The sequence below is a fragment of the Limulus polyphemus genome, unplaced genomic scaffold (assembly GCF_000517525.1).
Source record: "Limulus polyphemus unplaced genomic scaffold, Limulus_polyphemus-2.1.2 Scaffold2791, whole genome shotgun sequence".
Lineage (NCBI taxonomy): Eukaryota > Metazoa > Arthropoda > Merostomata > Xiphosura > Limulidae > Limulus > Limulus polyphemus.
In genome coordinates, this window is record NW_013668401.1 from 50,487 (window position 1) to 57,677 (window position 7,191).

Here is a 7,191-nt window from a genome sequence, read left to right on the forward strand (position 1 = left end):
GGTGTCTGTCACTTGTTGGCGATAAATTAGACAATAAATGAACAGCACGTACTCCATTTGTGTTTTAAAATAATATATATATATATATATATATATAAACAAGTTAAACGCATGTACAAAAATTATTTTCACTATGGATATCATAGTTGTATCTCAAACACTATACAGTTTTCTTCTTCTTGTCAAAAGTCCACTTAGGCCAATTAAATTGCTTTAGAATTCAGTTGACAAGTCTAACTATTTTCTCTATTTTTATAGCAATAGTATCCGTGTATAATTCACTTATGCTGTTGCGTGAGTTACCACAGTTGTATCCTTAACTTCCAATAATCGTCTACCTTTTGTCAAAGTCCACACAGGTGGGTTCAATTAGTTTAGAACACCTTTTGACGAGCCAAATTCTTCTTCTTATCTCTTCCAAGCTGTTAATCTCACTCTAACATATCAACCGTTAGGCTATTCACTCCCATGATGGTTTACTTTACGTTTTTTAACTTTTCTCTGACTGAACTTCTCTTACACGTGACTTTACTTTTACTCTTTTTCCGCTCGTCTGGTCGCAGCTATTTATACGTCTATTATTTAGGCTTTCTGGAAATCTCCATAGCCTCGACAGCACTGAATTACAAACACAAAATAAATAAATTAATAATACTACCTACACTAAACAGTCTTTTATATCTGACAATAACACAATTTACCTAATATCATGCATTACATGTATATTCAATGATACAAATAGTCTGTTAACTTGATAAGTATATTTATATATAATGCAAAGTCAAGTGCACTTTTCAGGCATATATGATGTCAATCTTCACACGAATGTGTGGAATAATTCAATAATTTAACTTGTATGAACTTGAAAAATTATAAACATAAATTTTCAAATTGTGATTTGTTTCCCTACATTCATGTTAAGAATTAAAGAGCTTTCAGTAGCTGGGTTTATAAACATTTTGTGTTGTTCTCCAGCTATATACTCGTAAAATTTTCAATTCGTGAAATTTTTAGACTTATTAGGGGCATAATTAGGCTTTTAATAAACTTTCTAGTTGATATGTAGAAGATTGAGAGAAATAATAAACGATCTTTACACAGCAACTAACACTACACTACTAACAGTTGAAATTACTTACATTTCTAGATTTTGGGAAATAAAAAAATACTATCCTGGCTGACTTCTTTACATGGGCATTTTGACAACTTGAAACAGCGCACCAACTTTTTCCTTTGTGAGGTATCAACATGCTCAGTTGTTAGCTATAGAATTTTCAGAAGAAGTGGAATCCACATAACGCTGGGAGATTAATAAAAACACACTGTTGAAGTAAAAAGAATATTTTATCTAGTGTCTTTTCCAGCAACTGCTTTTCGCCAGACTAATATAAAAATAATAGTATATAATGACGACCATTGGAGGGCAGCACAATTTCACTAAAGTAAAATTATTATTTTTTCTCACTTTTCGTATTCTGAAGTGTAAAGCTACACAAAGGGCCATTTGTGCTTTGTTCAATTTCGGTATCTGAATCCGATTTAAAGCTTTTATGTTCACAGACTTACCGCTGAGCCGCCAGAGGGTTAGATGAGTGACATCTCGATCTTGAACACATTCATGGAAGTGAAGTTTTCCGGATCTTGTTGGAGATTCCATAAAACGAAATATACTCCTGTCGGGAAGATAACTTCGTCGCAGAGCAAAATTTTATACAATATATTATTTATGAGGGTACCAAAAATGAACAGAACACAGCGCCTTTAAGAAGAAAGGAAATGAGTTTTAGAAACTAGGTACACGCTTAGAAAGAGGAGTAGGTATAAAAAAGCAAACAGGAAAGATAGGAGGTGCTTATTTTATATTTTAGCTTGTCAATATGAGTAATTTGAGTTCCTAATTCATAGCGGCCCAGTATGGCCAGGTGGTGAAGATCTCGACTCGAAATCTGAGGGTCGCGGGTTCGAATCCCAGTCACACCAACCATAATCGACCTTTCAGCCGTGGAGGCGGTATACATGTGACGGTAAATCCCACTAATCGTTGATGAAAGAGTGGGTGGTGGGTCTTACCCTGCTAAATCAGGGACGGCTAACGCAGATAACCCTCGTGTAGCTTTGCGCGAAATTCAAACAAACCGAATTCATAAAAAAACTTGGACATCATAACATACCCCGTGACACACAAAAATCAATATTTAGGTATGTTATTCTAATATATAATTTTGAATTAAGAAATTAACTAATGTTTGAATTATAATCTACAATTTGATTTTAAACTTATTGACATAAATTCATAAAATAGTAGTTCAATAAAATTTTGAACGCAAGTGCACAAACGCGATGACATGGCCTTTGACCCGTGACTATAGGATTAATAAACATCTTCAGTAGTACTAAACTTGACCAATGGGAAAAATAATGCCAACTGAGAAGTAGGTACACGGCGTGTACCCTCATTTCCAACACTGGCCATTGACAAGATCATTAGTTTCTGTAGTCACGTGCATTGTTCATTGTTTAAAAAAATCAGAAACGTTTTGTCCGGGATTGTTTATGATAAGCAACAACGTTTTGTTCGTGGGGTGTCAGTTTCCCTGACGTATCAAATCATTTACAAACAATACTTATCTTTTGTGACTGTTTCTTTTGTATTTTATCAATAAATACCCTTAGAACTATAACAAAGTTACATTATTTCTTCAGCCGCTTATAATGTGTTAAATACACTCATTATTATTTTCATTTATCTTTGCGAGACATCTTAAGTCTCTATTCGTGACTAGATAACGTTTACGTTACTTAAGACGTTTAATAAAGCCTTTTATTCTTTCAAAATATTTAATTCCGAATTATATTTAGCTGCACTAACTAAACTGAAACATTTTATAAATAAAGACTGTGAAACTTATTATCACATCTTTATTAATCTTATCCGTTCTAATATACAATTTTTTGAAAACGACAACAACATAAATTATAGTGTTTTATGTTTCAGCGATGTTTTATTAAAATCTTCTTTTGAACAATGAGCTTGACCTGAAAGATAGAAAACGCTCTCTCTCACTGGAGACCGATATCTTTTTAAATATCTCTTCTCACTGAAGCCCAATATCATTTAGATATCTATCTATGAAAGCAAATATCCTTTTAAATATATTTCTTCATCTTGAAGGCTAATATCTCTTTAAATATCTCTTCTCACTGAAGCCCAATATCATTTAGATATCTATCTATGAAAGCAAATATCCTTTTAAATATATTTCTTCATCTTGAAGGCTAATATCTCTCCCTCATGGAAGACCAATACCATTTTGAATATCTCTCTTTCTTTGAAAGGCAGCATCCTTTAAAAATACTTCTCATTAAAGGTCAGTATTCTTTAAAAATCTCTCTCTTAAGGCTAATATACTCTAAAAATCTCTCTCTTAAGGCTAATATACTCTAAAAGTCCTTTAGAGTATATTACAGGGACTTGTGATTTATAATATTATGGTCATTACACACTACAGTTCCTAACAGGAGGCCTTTTCTACAGTACATATCTTCGAATAGACAGAGTCATTTCTATAATGTTTCTAATGGTATCTATTCTAAATTCCTCACCTGTATAAGAATGTTCTCTGCAAAGTTCCTTTATACTAGCAGCTTAACTTGATCACTTCTCACTAGTCTGAAATTTTGGACACGTTGTTTCTGTTTGACAATCAGGGCTCACATCAAAGGTCAGTTCCTTTTTATACACAGATTTCTTGGTGGAAGGACATTCAACCTGCTCATTTTTTGAGGACCGAAAACACCAGAAACAGCGAAGATACTCAACTGATACCCTAGAACAAAGTGGCCATAGAACTAGCATTTTAAAACTTGCTTGTTACTCATAATCAAGGCTATTTATAATTGTAATTATTATTGTAAAAACATTAGCAGCTTCTCTGGTAAAAGTTATGTTATTATACAAAAATGCAGATACCTGAACAGATAATCAAGATGAATAACTTTTATTTTAAATATCTATATTTTGTAATATTACATACAATATCATCCACTTCTATTTATCATTTGCTGTTGTTTACTCAACTTCAGGAAAGTTTTCTTCTTCCTTTTCTATCCAAATAAGCAGAACCTCACACTTTCAAGCACTTTTCATACCACACCTTCTATTCGCCAACTTTATAGAAGGTGTCGTCATATATTTCAAATTAATGGTGTGTTTTGAGTAAGTTCGCTCGGACTTATGATTTTCATGGCGATCATTGATGATATCTAACAAAACTTTTTGTTCTCGCCGAAACATCAGTATAGGTAACAGGTCTTGATCCCAAGTTCTCTGTTTCTAGTCTTGAACACAAGGTTGTATCCTTTTATCAACTGAAGAAGAATGAAGGTATTTTCTAATATTTTACAATTTTAGTTAATAGCACTGACTACAAATTCTGTCCTAACTCAGGAAAAAGATGTGTGAGTATTTCATTTTTCAAATAGGTTTTTATCAATAATTAATAAATAGTTTTAACAATTCTAGTTTTAATTGGCTGATTTTCATATTTGATTTTTATCTCCACGCGTGACACATAATAAGTGATTTTTTTTCAACGCACGTTGCAAAGATGTCTGTTGAAAATCTTAATGTAAGTGATGTATTACTTAGTAAAATACAAAGTTTAATGTCTTATGTTAATTTTATTTTAATAATAAACTATGATTTAGTCTACAAATCTCGTATTTCTATATAAAAGTAGGTGCACTGAGTTTACTATTAATATGTAACATATCTTATGAGAGAAATATTTTATTTTCACTAGACATTGAGAATTTAGATGGTGGTAAACATAGTATGCGTGTTAGTGTTTCGACTTTACATTTTGAAAAGAGACTTGGGCTAAAACTTTAGAAAAATTCGGTTATTCCTCATATAATAGTAGCCTTTGATTTTTAAAAATAACAACAATGAAATTATTACAATATTTTACGAAAATCAGTATTGTTTACAATTTTATGTCGGTATATGTTGTGTACATTCTTTGATGATTGAATAATAATTTCTTTCAGATTTATTGTATTCACTATAAGTTCAATGCAAATAACGATTATTTGTGTTTAACCTGAATAAATGTCTTCCAAACGTGTTTGTTTATTTTACTAATTTTACTCACTGTATTAACAGAACATTAAGGTCACAACACCACCCTTTCATTTTTCTAACATCATCAACTTAAATACATCAACAAATTATCGAATTAAATAAATCCATTATTTCACCCACCATATCATAAGGTTATCCATTTCCCATGAACATAAAACTAACTGAAAGGAAGTTTGATTATGACCAACTATAAACCTTGACTTCTGAAATATAAACGTATTATAATCTCACCTACTTCCAATATTACCATTTTCCCACTAAAACACACCCCATGAGCTAAACATCCAAGATGCTAAAACTTTGTTTCTTAAATATGTAAATCATATGGCCTATAGTTTTTCTATAGTATAATGAAAAGTCCCGTGTTTTTAATCCTCTCGCCATAGCTCAAATTGCTTTACGTAGAGATCATTCTGGTTAAACATCAAACGTTAAGTAAAATCTCAGTCTTTAAATAGAATTGATATCAAATATATCGAAGCATTTGTTGAGAAAACGAAATTCGAAGTTATCCAAACAGTGAATTGTGTTTTTCCAATCAATGCTTTCAAAATTCTGGTTCACCGTTTACAGTAAACTTGAGTAAAGTAAAAAGTACGCATAGTAACCAAGTTACAAAAGACAGTTTGGTAATTAACTAAACCTCCTCTGTCAACATATATTAGTCCTCGACGAGGATAATGGTGATAAAGGCTAAAATAATCTTTTGTTTTTCTAATTAAGACCAACAAACAATTGTACTGTATTTACTCCATTTTGTATAACAAATATTCAAATAATGTAGCGCCTATAAATCTTAATGTGATCATTCACTATCAAAAGAGTAAGTTAATAAAAAAGACAATCGTTTTTGTGATACCACTATGCACTATTCACCATTAAATGAATATAGAGGGTGAATATCACGTGCTCTTTGTGGTAAGAATATGTATTTGATATTAAGTTTATTTTTGTATTATTATTATCATTTTTTTGGAAATAATAGATTTCAACTGTGTGAGATTTTCATAATTTTCCCAAAATAATGAGTCACTCGATGGACATCTTCAAACTAACCTCTTTTGAGAGTGGCCCATATTTTAATTCTCACGCTTGAACAACTTGATATTCTGCATATCTTTGTTTTGTTTTGTTTGTAATTAAGCACAAAGCTACACAATAGGCTATCTGTGCTCTGCACACCACGGGTATCGAAACCCGGATTCTAGGATTGTAAGTCCACAGACATACTGCTGTGCCACTGGGGGCGATATTCTGCAGATATTATTACATTGAATTATTGGAGCTCTACAGAAACAACATCATGTTTTCATACTAAAAGTGCTGAGAAGAAAATTATTTTGTTTAATCATTCTGTTATAATCAAAGATTCTTTTCAAAAACATCAGCTTCTGATCAGAATATTTGAGGCTCCCCGGCAAAGCAATGTACTGCCTCCCCCCAACACATTAAAATTAAGTTTTTCAACTGGAAAATTAAAATTTGCGGCATTTCATTGCAAAAAATTGCTTTATAATTGGTTGAAAGTCTATCTTTTTGAGGATGTCGCTTTCAATGCACATGAGGGAAAGCAGATTCAACCACTGCTGTACCATTGTGCAGCGAAAATGATTCTTTGTAAGTTTCAACCTGGAAAATGATCGCTCCCCGGTACAGTTGGTCACCATCATGCACATAATATTCTGAGTGCGATTTCAACATTGGGAAACACATATTTCAACTTATCTGAAATGAGTTTGCTGTACATGTCTGGAAGAGTCTTGCATTCTTCATCGTGGACAATATAGTGCTTGAATTGCTCGCATTCATTGAGTAATTCATTGTAATCAAGATCTTCATGATAAGCATTAGCCAATTATTCATACCTTTGACTAAGCTCATTACAGACAATTGTTTTTAACTGACTGAAAAAGGAAAAAAGATTTCCAATACTTTTGTAGGCTTCTGCACGTTTAATCAGGTGTGAGTTCAGAGTGTCCAGAATAGGAAGGTATGTTTCCACCTTGAATTTTTCACTTCCGCAGAGAAGTATCTGTTCCCCTGACTGA